Genomic DNA, 17,136 nt, shown 5'->3' with positions numbered 1-17,136 from the left:
TCACCGATCACAACCCCCTTGTGTTTCTGCAGAGAATGCGTAACACAAATCAAAGGTTGATGCGGTGGAGTATTTTCATGCAAGCCTTCAATGTTGAGGTCAAACACATTCGTGGCAAGGATAATGTGTTGGCTGATGCATTGTCGCGCTTATAATATAGCAGTTATTGTGTGTTGTTAACCTGTCGGGTGTGTGGAATGAGTGGTGGTGAGCACGTCTGTCAACTAAGGTTGATTGTTGTGATTGTTTTTTTTAAAAAGAAAGAAATCACTAACTCATGGTGGGGGTGTTACGTACTCCCCCCCTTTTGTTGTTCTCTCTGCTGTGCAGGTACACCTGGCTCCGCCTTCCTCAGGTGTTCCCAGTTGCCACTCAGCCGAGCTCGGCGCAGGTGTTCCCAGTTGCCAATCAGCCCACGCATAAAAGAGGAGACTGAAGGAGAAGGAGGAGGCCGATCACTACTCCGGATGTCTCTGCTGTGGCAGAGCTCTTTTGCTTTTTGTTGTGTTTCCTGGACGACGTGTTAGAGTTAGGTTTTCGCGGCTTTATTTCTCCCGTTAGGTTCTGTGTGATTTTGGGTAGCGGAGGAAGGCTCTGGATCCTACGGCCCGTGGTGTGGTTGGCCCAAGTCCCCTCCGTCTTTTTGTTTGTTTTACCTGTCCTCCAGTGTATTGTTTTATGATTGTGGCAATAAATGTACGATCACAGTTTAGTGCCTACGTGTTGTGTATTTTTGTTTTATGTTGCGGACTGCCTCACGAGCCACTACTATTAAGTAGGGAGGCGGGTTGTAACACACATTAATACAAATGATCCCAATACGTATGATTGTATGAAAATATCTTAAAATCAATACAAATGTATTTATTATAAACGTTAGTCCTTACCATCTATCACTGTGGATATCACCATTCAAACATCTTTTAAAAGTTGAACAAACCCCACACAGCTCAGTAAAGACTGTGAGATGTTGACTTTATTTGATCATTTCAGTAAAATGAATGACAGTGTGCATTTTGACCCGGTGGTGACAATACCTATTGACGCAGCAGCCACTGTAAGTACTATTCTTGTTTAATTAGACTTCTCTATTTCAGTTATTCTACTCTGTATAATTGTTCTGTCGTTATTGTAGCTAAAAACAGCGCTTTTGAGAGAATTTAAATCTCAGATCTGATCACGTGAACCTCTTACACTGCTCTCAGTAGGCAATCTAGGCTGCTTTTAAATAGGCACGGCCTCTCAGCTGATTGCGTGAAGTGTACAACAGCGTGAAGTACTCATCTTTCAGCTAAAAAAGCATTTAAATAGCGGACTCAAAAACTGAAGAACTCAGTGTGCATTTTGACCCGGTGGCGACAATACCTATTGACGCAGCAGCCACTGTAAGTACTATTCTTGTTTAATTAGACTTCTCTATTTCAGTTATTCTACTCTGTATAATTGTTCTGTAGTTATTGTAGCTAAAAACTGCGCTTTTGAGAGAATTTAAATCTCAGATCTGATCACTGCTCTCAGTAGGCAATCTAGGCTGCTTTTAAATAGGCACGGCCTCTCAGCTGTCGCCCATCAACTGTAGAGAGTTAACTAATTAGAGGGGCGTGGCACCACAGCTGTGAGAACTCAGCAATCAGGTGTCCATTTAGGTAGCTCTTTCTTTGAGCGTCAGCTTCAGCGTCAGACAGCCGAAGACCGACAAAGACATTGGAGTCCTGCGGGAGTGAGACTGACCAAGACATTGGAGTCCTGCGGGAGTCAAGAGGGTGGCAAAGAGGAGGCAATTCCTACTTTGATTGAGCTAAGTATCGCTGGTGTTTTATTTTTATTTTCTTTAGCTTTCTAGCCCCTCATGCTATAATCATGTGTATTTTCTCCATTCCTGTTCATGTGTCTTCTCGCAATTATCACTGGCCCCGTGTATCGCCTAATCGCTATAACCGGCCTGCTCTCGTCTATCCCACATGCTCCACTGAGATCCAACATCTAGTTTCAGGTGGCCTGTGGAACTGCCAGTCAGCTGTTCCTAAGGCTGACTTCATCTCTGGCTACGCCTCCCTGCAGACCCTGGATTTCCTTGCTCTCACCGAGACCTGGATTACACCATTTAACACATCCACCCCAGCAGCTCTCTCCACAGCATATTCCTTCTCCCATACACCCAGACCCACTGGCAGAGGAGGTGGCACTGGTCTCCTGCTCTCTCCCAAATGGAGCTTTTCCCTCTTCAAGCGACCTAACCCATCCTATACAATTAACCATTGTTGTTCTCTACCGTCCACCAGGCGCCTTGGGGGACTTCTTGGAGGAGTTAGATCATCTCCTGTCACACATCCCTGAAACTGGCCCTCCCGCTGTACTTCTCGGAGACTTCAACCTCCAGACGGGGAAGATAGACAAACTAACATCTCTGTTAACCGCCTTTGCTTTCTCACTGTCTCCGTCCCCACCAACTCATAAAGCTGGCAATGTCCTTGATCTCATATTCTCAAGGAACTGCGCTACTTCTAACCTCTCTGTAAACCCGCTCCACACATCCGATCACTTCTTCATCTCATTCTCTCTACCCCTTTCCAAACATAACAAACTAATGTCTTCTCATCCTGCACCTGTCCGCCGTTCCCTCTCCCCCTCTACCTTTGCCTCATCGGTGCTCTCAGCCCTCCCTTCCTCTGACTCGTTCCAACTCCTGCCTCCAAACTCTGCTACGGAATCTCTCCTCTCTACTCTCTCATCATCTCTGGACTCTCTCTGTCCTCTCACATCTCGGCAGGCTCGTCAGTCCCCTCCTGCTCCCTGGCTAAATGACGCACTGCGTGCTAATAGAACCGTCCTTAGGGCAGCAGAGCGGAAACGGTGGAAATCCAAACACTGCGACGACCTCCTAACCTATCAGGCTCTCCTCTCCTCTTTCTCTGCTTCGATCTCTCAGGCAAAAAGCACTTTCTTTCAAGATAAGATCCAATCTTCCTATTCCAATCCTAAAAAACTATTTTCCATCTTCTCCACCCTCTTGGACCCTCCCAAAGCCCCTCCCCCCTCCTCACTTCTGTCAAGCGACTTTGTTAACCACTTTGAAAAAAAGGTTGATGATATTCGCTCTTCTTTTTCTGACTCACCTTTACTCACCGCTGGGTCACCAGACCCTCCTTCCACCCACACACTAACCTCCTTTTCCCCTCTCTCTCCAAGTGAGGTTCTTACCCTCATTACCTCTGCCCGCCCTACCACCTGTCCTCTGGACCCTATCCCTTCAAACCTCCTTCAGACTATCGCTCCTGATATTCTACCGTTTCTCACCCATTTCATCAACACTTCTCTAACTTCTGGTCACTTTCCAAACAGTCTCAAGGAGGCAAGAGTAAACCCTCTCCTAAAGAAACCCACTCTCGACCCGTCTGATGTTATAAACTACAGGCCTGTCTCTCTCCTCCCGTTCCTGTCTAAAACACTTGAACGCGCTGTCTTTAAACAACTCTCCTGTTATCTCCATCAGAACAACCTTCTGGATCCGCACCAGTCTGGTTTCAAGGCAGGTCACTCCACAGAAACTGCCCTCATTGCTGTCTCTGAGGAACTGCACACGGCTAAAGCAGCCTCCCTCTCCTCTGTCATCATCCTGTTGGACCTGTCTGCTGCATTCGACACGGTGAACCATCAGATCCTCCTTCGCACTCTCCAAGAACTTGGAGTTTCAGGCTCTGCACTTTCCCTCCTCACCTCATACCTCAAAGACCGTACCTACAGGGTAACTTGGAGAGGGTCCGAGTCTGACCCTTGTCAATTAACTACAGGGGTCCCTCAGGGCTCTGTTCTTGGTCCCCTCCTCTTCTCCCTGTACACAAACTCGCTCGGATCTGTCATTAGCCCGCATGGTTTTTCATACCACTGCTACGCTGACGACACCCAATTAATTTTGTCCTTTCCCCGCTCAGAGACCCAGGTCGTCGCATGCATCTCTGCTTGTTTAGCTGACATCTCTCAGTGGATGTCCGCTCATCATCTCAAGCTCAACCTTGACAAAACTGAACTGCTTTTCCTTCCGGGAAAAGATTGTCCCACTCTTGACCTGACTATCAACATCGGCACCTCCGTTGTTTCGCCGACCCAGACTGCAAGGAATCTGGGTGTGATCCTAGATAACAACCTGTCCTTCACTACAAACATCGCTGCTACAACCCGTTGCTGCAGATACACGCTTTACAACATCAGGAAGATACGTCCCCAGCTGACCCAGAAAGCGACGCAGGTTCTGGTCCAGGCTCTCGTCACCTCACGCCTACTGCAACTCCCTCCTGGCTGGTCTACCTGCATGTGCCATCCGACCTCTGCAGCTCATTCAGAATGCAGCGGCTCGTCTGGTCTTCAACCTTCCTAAATGTTCCCACACCACGCCGCTCTTCCCCTCCCTCCACTGGCTTCCGGTAACTGCTAGAATCCACTTCAAGACAATGGTACTTGCGTACCATGCTGCGAATGGATCTGGCCCTTCCTACATCCAGGACATGGTTAAACTGTACACCCGAGCGCGTGCTCTACGCTCTGCATCAGCCAAACGACTCGCGGCACCCTCGCTGCAAGGGGGACCCAAGTTCCCATCAGCAAAAACACGTGGGTTTGCTATCCTGGCTCCAAAATGGTGGAATGAGCTCCCCATTGACATCAGGACGGCAGAAAGCTTACACACCTTCCGGCGCAGACTCAAAACTCATCTCTTTCGAATCCACCTCGACCGATAGAATTACTAATAAAGAACTGCTAACAGAGCACTTATATACTAATAAAGGACTGGCTTATCTATAGCCAGTTGAGTAGCACTTGAAATACTTGGCTCTATGAAACCTGATGTACTTATGATTCTGTTTTCTTCAAGGTTGTGTCTTCCTGGTCGAATGTACTTATTGTAAGTCGCTTTGGATAAAAGCCTCAGCTAAATGCAATGTAATGTAAAAACTAACGTTCATATTTCTCTTCTTGATTATAATACTGATGAACGTTCAGAAAAAAGCACTTTGTCAACTTACCACATACGTTTTAAAATGCTTAATAAGCACCGTAACTTTCATGATAGGTTGTTGAGTGACGGCAAATGCTGTGGCTGCAATGCATTGTGGGGCAGCATTTTCTCCTCTCCTTTCGGTTAGGGAGGTCCAGTGGTTCCTAAGCTAAAGGAGGTTATAAAGGAAGTTTGAAACCTCCTTTCCTTTCATTTGGAGAATTGAAACGGCACTTATCATGACTGCCACTGAGGGACTTCCGGGTCATTTCACTTGGTTAGGAAGGTTCCTAAGCTAAATGGACTATTGGAACGCAACCCTGTACTACAGCTAAAGTATTCTCCGTCGGGACTTCCTGCAACAACACCACGCCGTTATCTTGATTCTGATTGGCCAGAAGACATTATCAAAGATGTTCTATTGAGAAGACGATCACTACGTGACAAAAATGTCAAAGCCGTTTCTGGTCTTCGGTATTTCCAGACAAGTGGCTACTGAAATCAATCTTACTAACTGCTGTCTGTGAAATTCTCTGCGCGAGTTGGCGGACTTTATTTTGCTTACTTTGACATCATTTTTCATGGTGGGGCTAAGCCATTTCTTGGTATGGGTGTCGCCTACCCCAGCCATACCCTGGCGCTGCCACTGGTGGGATGTATGGAGCGGGCCATTCTGCACATGCGTTAAATATTTTAATGCAATTAATTAAAAAAATTAATTACCGCCATTAACGCGATAATTTTGACAGCATTAATATATATATATATATCTTAGGGCTGTCAAGTTAACTCGTTAATAACCACTAATTATTTTAACGTGATTAACGCATGTGCATTTTTTTCCTCGGCCGCCCCGTAGTTTCAGAGCACATCGAGTTTAAAATACCATCTACAAGCTGATGCTGACAGCCCCGCTCCTGCTGCCTGCTTGTGGCAGACCACACTTCCACGCTCACCGGCAGGCACCGACTGGCCATCGGGAGGACCGGGAGGGTGTATGTGTGGCTCGAGCGAGAGAGAGACCTTACGTGTATTGTTGTTGTTAGCATTTGGTGCTAGCTAGCTGCGCCCAGGCAGCTCCCGTTCGAGCATATGCCTTGAGCTGCACATAGCTCCAACGATCCATGACGCGCGCGCGCGCGCGCGCACACACACACACACACACACACACACACACACACACACACACACACACACACACACACACACACACACACACACACACACACACACACACACACACACACACCACACACACACACACACACACACACACACACACACACACTGTATTGTATTATTGAATGGAGAGGTTCCAGGTGGAATTGAGGCGAATATTTGTAATGTTCAGAGGTTGTTGTGTTTAATATTCATGAGAATATTTGTCATTGTTCAAATGATAATAACATTTGCATAAAGCATATTTGTCCACTCATATGTTGATAAGAGTATTACAAACTTGAAAAATATTCCTCTAAGGTACATTTAGAACAGATATAAAATGTGCGATTAATTTGCGATTAACTATGGACAATCATGCGATTAATCGCGATTAAATATTTTAATCGACTGACAGCCCTAATATATATATATATATATATAACTCCATTGTCTATCTCTTATAAAACCAATCACACTCCAACCAGGTAAAAAAATAAGAAGGGGGAAGCCTTTGATTCTTCAATATACTGTGGTTTATATGCATATTTCTTGGTTTATTCATATCTCCAATACAACTGTGAGAGCCTTAAGGCCAAAACCTCTGCTGAAAGGATTAAGTTCAAAGGCAAGCGAGAAAATTACTCACAGACTCAAAGTCTTCAGCCGTGCAGTGGGCCTTCTAAAAGCGACAAGACTTCACTATGTCCCAAAGGCGGTGAGCTGAACGCTAGTACAGCCTTTTCCCGTCTAAGTGGCAACAGCATGGTATCTCTGCTTTGGTCCCATAGAGGAATTTGAAACTTTCCATATTCATCTCAAACAGAGAACTTGTGATGCTCTCTGTATTCTTTGCAGGTATATGACAGATCTCCCTCAGATGTTCTAAGTCACAGGCAGTGAGTGTAGACTTCCTAAGAGGATTTACAAAATGTAAAGGGAGGGAAGGTTTTCACTGACACCACAGCATTTTTTTATGATATGACTGAATTCAAAGTAGTGCATGATCCAACTAATGCTGTGGTAGATCAAGAAGCTGAGACACCCAATGAAAGCAAAGATCCAGAGGCAATGCTGGACTCGAGAGGGTCCTTTGTTGGTGACAGGACATTGTAGAGAGGGCTTTCTGGCAAACTGTTGCAGGCTGCCCTCCTTCAGATTAGTGTGGGAATGGTTGGGACAGGGGGTCGACACTGGGTCAGTTTCACACCAGGCCCCGAAAAAGCTGTTGTGCAGCTCATAATTATCTAATAGAACTAAAATGGAATCTACAGGCTTTTGTAGAAAAGGATGAAGGAAACACTAGGAGAGCGTTTCCATTCAAAAACCTTTTTTTGTATCATTAACGAACCCTTTTTATCAAATATCCAGCAAGTTAAAATATATTAGGCCAATAACCTTTTTTTAAAGTGAGGTTTATGCAAAATGAAAGTCAATAACGCTATTTTTCTGATTTAGAGTGAGAGGTTTTCAATTAAACCTGTTCTTGATAAAAAGCCATAAAAAAGGATCTCTACTCTAAAATTAATTTATTTGCCCTAGCAGAAAAACATTTGAGAGAATACAAAATGTATTTTTGCCTTAAAAGTAGGGATGGGTATCGTCTGAAATGTATCGATTCCGATTCTGCTTATCGATTCCAGTTCTTATTGATTCCCCGTTTCGATTCCAAAATTGTAAAAGAAAGAGGTCAAACGTTTAGATAACAAAAATATCTTTATTCTTTTAAGCTTTAACTGACATTTTTACAAATAAAAAAATACATGCAATACAAATCTATTACACAATAGCTGTGCTTTATTTTAACTGAGCTATGCCTGTGGACAGCTATTAACTTGCCACAGGCATTAGGCTACACTGTGCCTTGTCTTTTTCTTTTTTAGTGTAGTGGAGCCACACTTTAGAGCGTTTACCGCGATCCATCTTTGGTGTTATGAAGTGACTGAGCTCGTGAACTGTCTACGGGAGGGCGGGGGAGCCTCGCTGCAGGGAAACTGTGGACCTCTGTCACCGCAACTTACATGATGCCGTTTAAAAAAATGAAGGGAGGTGCCGGCCGTCAGTGTACCGAGCCGGCCGTCAACGGCCCGCTGACGACTGGCCGTTCTGTGATTCTCCAGAACACACAGATGGCCAGTCCTCCCTTACCCTGGCTGTATATTGTTTAATTAGACTTCTCTATTTCAGTTATTCTACTCTGTATAATTGTTCTGTAGTTATTGTAGCTAAAACGGCGCTTTTGAGAGAATTTAAATCTCAGATCTGATCACGTGAACCTGTTACACTGCTCTCAGTAGGCAATCTAGGCTACATTTAAATAGGCAGGGCCTCTCAGCTGATTGCGTGAAGTGTACAACAGCGTGAAGTACTCATCTTTCAGCTAAAAAAGCATTCAAATAGCGGATTCAATAACTGAAGAACTCAGTGTGCATTTTGACCCGGTGGCGACAATACCTATTGACGCAGCAACCACTGTAAGTACTATTCTTGTTTAATTAGACTTCTCTATTTCAGTTATTCTACTCTGTATAATTGTTCTGTAGTTATTGTAGCTAAAACAGCGCTTTTGAGAGAATTTAAATCTCAGATCTGATCAGGTGAACCTGTTACACTGCTCTCAGTAGGCAATCTAGGCTGCATTTAAATAGGCAGGGCCTCTCAGCTGTCGCCCATCAGCTGTAGAGAGTTAACTAATTAGAGGGGCGTCGCACCACAGCTGTGAGAACTCAGCAATCAGGTGTCCATTTAGGTAGCTCTTTCTTTGAGCGTCAGCGTCAGACCGACAAAGACCGACAAAGACATTGGAGTCCTGCGGGAGTAAGACCGACAAAGACATTGGAGTCCTGCGGGAGTCACGAGGGTGGTAAAGAGGAGGCAAATCCTACTCTGATTGAGCTAAGTATTGCTGGTGTCTTACTTTTCTTTTCTTTAGCTTTCTAGCCCCTCATGCTATAATCATGTGTATTTTCTCCATTCCTGTTCATGTGTCTTCTCGCAATTATCACTGGCCCCGTGTATCGCCTAATCGCTATAACCGGCCTGCTCTCGTCTATCCCACGTGCTCCACTGACATCCAACATCTAGTTTCAGGCGGCCTGTGGAACTGCCAGTCAGCTGTTCCTAAAGCTGACTTCATCTCTGGCTACGCTTCCCTGCAATCTCTGGATTTCCTTGCTCTCACTGAGACTTGGATTACTCCATTCAACACATCCACCCCAGCAGCTCTCTCTACATCATATTCCTTCTCCCATACACCCAGACCCACTGGCAGAGGAGGTGGCACTGGTCTCCTGCTCTCTCCCAAATGGAGCTTTTCCCTCTTCAAGCTACCTAACTTCACTCCTTCCACCTTTGAATTCCATGCCGTCACAGTAACCCATCCTATACAATTAACCAGAGATGGGGACTCGAGTCTGCGACTCGGACTCGAGTCGCACTTAAGTCGCACACACAGAGACTTCAGACTTGACTTGGACTCGTGACCAAAAGACTTCAGACTCGACTTGGACTCGTGTGTTGGGACTCGTGAACAATCATTGTGTTTTCTATTGTTGGCGTATTAAAGGTGGGGTAGGTACATTTGAGAGAAACCGGCTCGAGATCGCTAGAATTTGAAAATACACAACCGGAGATAATCTGCTCGAGGCTGCTACTTCCTTATAGACAGTGGCGTTTCTATATGTACAAAAGTGGTGGGGCACAAAAAACTCATGTCTATATTTAAGCTTCTGCAGAGAGGTTCATGGCTGGTGAGGCACTGGCACTGACTCATCAGGTTTACAAATATATTAAATCAAAATATAATATTATTTTCAAAAGCTTTTTTTGTCTGATGCTTCAATTACTTATAAACAGACAGTTCAACAGAATGTAATTGTATCATTTAAATATTGAATTGTTCTCTCTTAGTAAGATCCCATTTTCAATAAAATTGCAGTCTTACCTTGACTTGAAGATTAAGTCCATTTGCCTATCCTTCTGGACAAAAATCTCTATTACTTTTTTGTAAAAGTCCTCCTTATCTTCTTGTAGTTTCAAAAGTCTATCATAAATCTAATCTAATCAATAGATTTTTGATTCGAAAATGATAAAAGTAGGGTAGACATGTGGATATTATCCGGCTGAACAAAACGTACATTTATCTAACAGCTATGTTTCCCACAGATCGTATTTTGAGCTATTTTCTAAAATCCTGTGGAGAAATCTCGTTGCTTTTTTGTGGAGGGAAGCCATGCGCAGCTTACTTCCTGGTTTTAGGATGCCTCACTGCAGCTCTCTCTCCTCCTCTTCACACACCACACTTTTCGCAGCACAGCCAATCAGCTCTGAATTATGTGAGATGACGTATGGTGGGGATGGCAGCACTTTGCCCCTGTGGTCATTATTTTTTGCCACACACATTAAATAGGAAAATACTCTGAGCATGCGCAGTGTAGTTTTTGCAGTCACCGTTCACTTAGACAGTCAGAGGGAGGGGCAGGATCAGGTTTTGTCCCACATGGCTCTAAACAGCTCAATAGGCACACTGTAGACACTAATTAGAAGAGCACAGACTAAAACAGCAATGTACAGATGAATCAGATGATTAAACATGATCTTAAAATATATTTTATATATTTTTTAATTTATATTTTGCATTTTGTTGTAATCATTATTTTAATACTTTCTGCTGACACTAGGTGGGGCTGTCCCCCACCTGCCCCTAATGACCAGTCGCCACTGCTTATAGAGCCCGCCTCCTCCAACACACACGAACGCGCACATGACCAATGAGGGCACGAGATAAGTTTGTGCCCAGATGGAAGGCTGACAGGCAGGTGGGCCATCCAGTTACTTTAGCCGGGCTCATTACGCAGACGTGCACGCCTCTGTTACTACCTCGTAGTAACACAATAGCGACCGGCGGCACACCTGTGGCTGTACCGCTTGTAATTAGGTTCAACTACAACAACTTCGAACAAAACGCCGGCGGCACCAACAAAAGGAGCGCACACCGCAAAGTCTGCAATATCAAAATCAAGGATGCTGGCGCAACAATGTCGAATTTCATCAGGCACTTGAAAACTCACCCGGAGAGGTCAGTCACATTAACGCATATGGACGGTTAGCAAACATGTTTAGCTCAGCATTAGCTATGTAATGTTCATTTAGCTTGCTACTAGCTTTGTAACTGAATATTTGAAAAGATTAGTGAATTGCTTGTCACACTTGTTTGAGTTGAGTGGCGTTGACATCCAACTCTTGACATGACATAAAAAAGGTCGGTAACGTTAATCATTACCCGCTTTTAAATACTTTTAACAGTTTCCCTGCAGGGGATTAATAAAGTATTTGTGATACTGATTTCTGATTCTGAAGTGTTTTGCTTATAAGTTGTTTGCATTTAGCTAAAGTGTGATGTTTTTCCTCATAATGCATCATATAACAAACAACTAATCAGTACTGATACTGTATATGCTAATAGATATAGGAGTGATAATAACACAGTAAATGCTTTGAATTTCTTAGATATAGCTGTGCAGTATTCTTAACAGACTGGATAGCAGCAGACAATAGAAGGCTTATTACAACCAGAAGAGACATGAGACTTTTATTTTTTTAGAGACTTGAGACTTGACTTGGACTCGTGACCAAAGACTTGAGACTTGACTTGGACTCGTGACCAAAGACTTGAGACTTGACTTGGACTTGCAAAAAAAGACTTGTGAACATCTCTGCAATTAACCATTGTTGTTCTCTACCGTCCACCAGGCGCCTTGGGGAACTTCTTGGAGGAATTGGATAATCTCCTCTCACACATCCCTGAAACTGGCCCTCCCGCTGTACTTCTCGGAGACTTCAACCTCCAGACGGGGAAGATAGACGAACTAACATCTCTGTTAACCGCCTTTGCTTTCTCACTGTCTCCGTACCCACCAACTCATAAAGCTGGCAATGTCCTTGATCTCATATTCTCAAGGAACTGCGCTACTTCTAACCTCTCTGTAAACCCGCTCCACACATCCGATCACTTCTTCATTTCATTCTCTCTACCCCTTTCCAAACATAACAAACTAATCTCTTCTCATCCTGCACCTGTCCGCCGTAACCTCCGTTCCCTCTTCCCCTCTACCTCATCGGTGCTCTCAGCCCTCCCTTCCTCTGACTCGTTCCAACTCCTGCCTCCAAACTCTGCTGCGGAAACTCTCCTCTCTACTCTCTCATCCTTTCTGGACTCTCTCTGTCCTCTCACATCTCGGCAGGCTCGTCAGTCCCCTCCTGCTCCCTGGCTAAATGACGCACTGCGTGCTAATAGAACCGTCCTTAGGGCAGCAGAGCGGAAAAACACCGCGACGACCTCCTAACCTATCAGGCTCTCCTCTCCTCTTTCTCTGCTTCGATCTCTCAGGCAAAAAGCACTTTCTTTCAAGATAAGATCTTCCTATTCCAATCCTAAAAAACTATTTTCCATCTTCTCCACCCTCTTGGACCCTCCCAAAGCCCCTCCCCCTTCCTCACTTCTGTCAAGCGACTTTGTTAACCACTTTGAAAAAAAGGTTGATGATATTCGCTCTTCTTTTTCTGACTCACCTTTACTCACCGATGGGTCACCAGACCCTCCTTCCACCCGCACACTAACCTCCTTTTCCCCTCTCTCGCCAAGTGAGGTTCTTACCCTCATTACCTCTGCCCGCCCTACCACCTGTCCTCTGGACCCTATCCCTTCAAACCTCCTTCAGACTATCGCTCCTGATATTCTACCTTTTCTCACCCATTTCATCAACACTTCTCTAACTTCTGGTCACTTTCCAAACAGTCTCAAGGAGGCAAGAGTAAACCCTCTCCTAAAGAAACCTACTCTCAACCCGTCTGATGTTATAAACTACAGGCCTGTCTCTCTCCTCCCGTTCCTGTCTAAAACACTTGAACGTGCTGTCTTTAAACAACTCTCCTGTTATCTCCATCAGAACAACCTTCTGGATCCGCACCAGTCTGGTTTCAAGGCAGGCCACTCCACAGAAACTGCTCTCATTGCTGTCACTGATGAACTGCACACTGCCAAAGCAGCATCCCTCTCCTCTGTCATCATCCTGTTGGACCTGTCTGCTGCATTCGTCACGATGAACCATCAGATCCTCCTTCGCACTCTCCAAGAACTTGGAGTTTCAGGCTCTGCACTTTCCCTCCTCACCTCATACCTCAAAGACCGTACCTACAGGGTAACTTGGAAAGGGTCCGAGTCCGACCCTTGTCAATTAACTACAGGGGTCCCTCAGGGCTCTGTTCTTGGTCCCCTCCTCTTCTCCCTGTACACAAACTCGCTCGGATCTGTCATTAGCCCGCATGGTTTTTCATACCACTGCTACGCTGACGACACCCAATTAATTCTGTCCTTTCCCCGCTCAGAGACCCAGGTCGTCGCACGCATCTCTGCTTGTTTAGCTGACATCTCTCAGTGGATGTCCGCTCATCATCTCAAGCTCAACCTTGACAAAACTGAACTGCTTTTCCTTCCGGGAAAAGATTGTCCCACTCTTGACCTGACAATCAACATCGGCACCTCTGTTGTTTCCCGACTCAGACTGCAAGGAATCTGGGTGTGATCCTAGATAACAACCTGTCCTTCACTGCAAACATCGCTGCTACAACCCGTTGCTGCAGATACACGCTCTACAACATCAGGAAGATACGTCCCCAGCTGACCCAGAAAGCGACCCAGCTTCTGGTCTAGGCTTTCGTCACCTCACGCCTAGACTACTGCAACTCCCTCCTGGCTGGTCTACCTGCATGTGCCATCCAACCCCTGCAGCTCATCCAGAATGCAGCAGCTCGTCTGGTCTTCAACCTTCCTAAATTTTCCCACACCACGCCGCTCCTCCGCTCCCTTCATTGGCTTCCGGTAACTGCTAGAATTCACTTCAAAACACTGGTACTTGCGTACTATGCTGCAAATGGATCTGGCCCTTCCTACATCCAGGACATGGTTAAACTGTACACCCCAGCGCGTGCTCTACGCTCTGCATCAGCCAAACGACTCGCTGCACCCTCGCTGCGCGGGGGACCCAAGTTCCCATCAGCAAAAACACGTGGGTTTGCTATCCTGGCTCCAAAATGGTGGAATGAGCTCCCCATTGACATCAGGAAAGCAGATAGTTTACACACCTTCCGGCGCAGACTGAAAACTCATCTCTTTCGACTCCACTTCGAGCGATAGAATTACTAACAAAGAATTGCTAACAGAGCACTTGTATACTAATAAAGGACTGGCTTATCTATAGCCAGTTGAGTAGCACTTGAAATACTTGGCTCTATGAAACCTGATGTAATTATATGATTCTGTTTTCTTCAAGGTTGTGTCTTCCTGGTCGAATTCACTTATTGTAAGTCGCTTTGGATAAAAGCGTCAGCTAAATGCAATGTAATATTCCACCGGGTCACCGCGGCGCTGTGGCGCAGACGGACCCGCGGCGCAGACGGACCCGGTGGAATACAGGGTCTACCGCGTTTAGGAACCGTTAAGCAGAACCGAAATTGTGTATTTTGTATGGGTACCCGTCATTTTCTTATCGGTTCTCATCTGGAACAGAGTTTCGGTTCCCAACCCTACTCATAACACCCTTATTACGTATCGTAGCTGCACGTCCAACCCATCGATTAGCATCGTGAGAAGACACAGAATCGATCGGTACCTACATTATCACTCCATGATAAGAACTCGCGACTTTATAAACAAAAACAGACATCAAAACATGTGGCGCTAAGTAGCTAAAACGGCCAAATGGCAAAACAGATCCTGCATTGTACTGTAGCATCCCATAAACCCCTCTGTTTCAGCCCTGTTTCAAAAGGGCTGATTCTGTGTTTGTTACTTTAGATCAGGGGTGGGGAACCTTTTTCCTCTGAAGGGCCATTTCGGCCCTTTAGCAAAAAGGCCCCAATACAGGGTGCCTCCTCCCTAGACTGTGACGGTATGGAGAGGCTCGGCCTGCTCCGCATACCGCCTATGGAACCGCTGGTGGCAGCCCACCTCCTACCGAGGCTGGTCCCGTCACCAAGCAGGAACCCCACGCTGCCAGCGAAGGCGGATCGATTCCAGTCGACCATGACTGAACGGTCCTACAGAGCCGCAGCGTTGTCCGCCAGGGCTTTGAACGTTTCCTCGCTGCTAACCGCATACCAAGCGGAGCTCTGCGAGGATCTGTCAAGCAATCCTGGACCGGCCGTTCTGGACGAGATGGCCGCGATCACAGACATTTGTCTCTGTGTTCAACGCTGCGCCGTCCAGGCCACGGGCAAGGCAATGGGGATCATGGTAGTGCAGGAAAGAGCTAGATGGCTCAACCTCACCAACCTCCCAGATCGGGAAAAGGAGGATGTGCTAGACATGCCCATCGTTCCCGAGGGGATCTTCGGCTCCGCTCTCGCCTCCATGCAGAGGAGATGAGAGTCGAAAAAGAAGGAGGACGAGGCCCTCCACCTCTGTCTCCCTCGAAGGGTCCAGCCGCTGCCTTCACAGCGGCAGTCCTTCGCCCAAGCTGCCTCGAACCCTGCTCGGTTCAAAGTACCAAAACAGCAGAGGTCGCAGCCCGCCCCGAGTCCCCAGCCCAGGCAGGAGACGAGGGCGAGTTGGCCTAGAAAATCTCCGGTTCCGGATGCAGCCCAGGCGCAGCCAACCCAGAATTTCGGCCAGCAGTCGAGGAAGAAGAAGCAGGCGGCCTGACAGCACCCCCTTCTCCCCTCTGTGACAGAGCTGGAAGTACACGGTTCTCCAGCTCTAGATTTGTTCCCGCTGCCTCGAGAGATGCCTCAACGCCATCATCAAGTCCGCAAAAACACATGTCACAATATTGTTGTTGTTTCTCACATAAACCATTTTCCGCTGACGCATCCAGGCTTCAGGCCAAGGGCGCAGCTCAAAAAAATGAAAAGAAAAACAATAAAAACAATAAACAGTCCGTCAACTGTTCCCCTTCTGAAAGCAGCTACGGCCTCTCTCAAAAGGCGGATAATAGACAGGTCTGTGAAGGCACCACCGTCACGCGCATGCGCAGTGACGGTGGGGATTGTCTAAATGGGGTACCACCGTGTTCAGACACCAGAGGGCCCCATAACACAACAAATAGAGACTCAGAAGGTAAGAGATGTGACATCTCCGCTGGCTCTAAGCAGCATACAGTGGAAGATGCTCACAACATCTGCTTGGGTTTTCAAGACAGTAACACAGGGCTACAGACTCCAATTTGCTGTCACCCCCCCTCGCTTCTCGGGCATTCTGTATTCACAAGCCCGAGGAGAGTCAGCCCATATTCTAGAGAGAGAGATCCTCTCACTTCTAGAAAAGAGGGCTATATCTATAGTACCCGCGGAGCAGAGTTAGAGCGGCTTTATTCCAAGTATTTCCTCGTTCCCAAACGGGGAGGGAACGGGATTCGGCCAATACTAGATTTGAGGGTTCTGAACAAATATCTAAAAAGATACAAATTCAGAATGCTCACTCACACATCTAGCAGAGATGTATGCGTCTCGTGCGACAAAACGACTGGTTTACATCAGTCGACCTGAAAGATGCGTATTTCCACATCCCAGTATATTACCCACACAGGAAATATCTGAGGTTCGCATTTCAGGGGATCTGTTACGAATACAGAGTACTTCCCTTCGGTCTGTCTCTCAGTCCAAGAGTGTTTGTACGAAGTACGGAAGCCGCGATAGCCCCGTTAAGACAACAGGGTATTCGCCTGGCGACCTACCTAGACAACTGGCTGCTTCTCGCACAGTCGGAGCAGGAGTCCTGTTCGCATCAAAATAAAATGCTCAATGTCAGCTGTTCTTTTCAATGCGCGATTTAAACGCACCGTTAGGCGTGGACGCGCTCGCGCACGTTTGGCCTCCGGGCCTTCTGTACGCGTTCCCATCCCTGGCTCTGATACCTCCAACTCTGGCCAGAGTGAGGGAACAACGCCACACACTTATCCTGATAGCTCCGCACTGGCCCGCAATGTACT

Source organism: Pseudochaenichthys georgianus, chromosome 21, assembly GCF_902827115.2.
Source record: "Pseudochaenichthys georgianus chromosome 21, fPseGeo1.2, whole genome shotgun sequence".
Lineage (NCBI taxonomy): Eukaryota > Metazoa > Chordata > Actinopteri > Perciformes > Channichthyidae > Pseudochaenichthys > Pseudochaenichthys georgianus.
Note: the sequence above shows the minus strand (reverse complement) of the source record.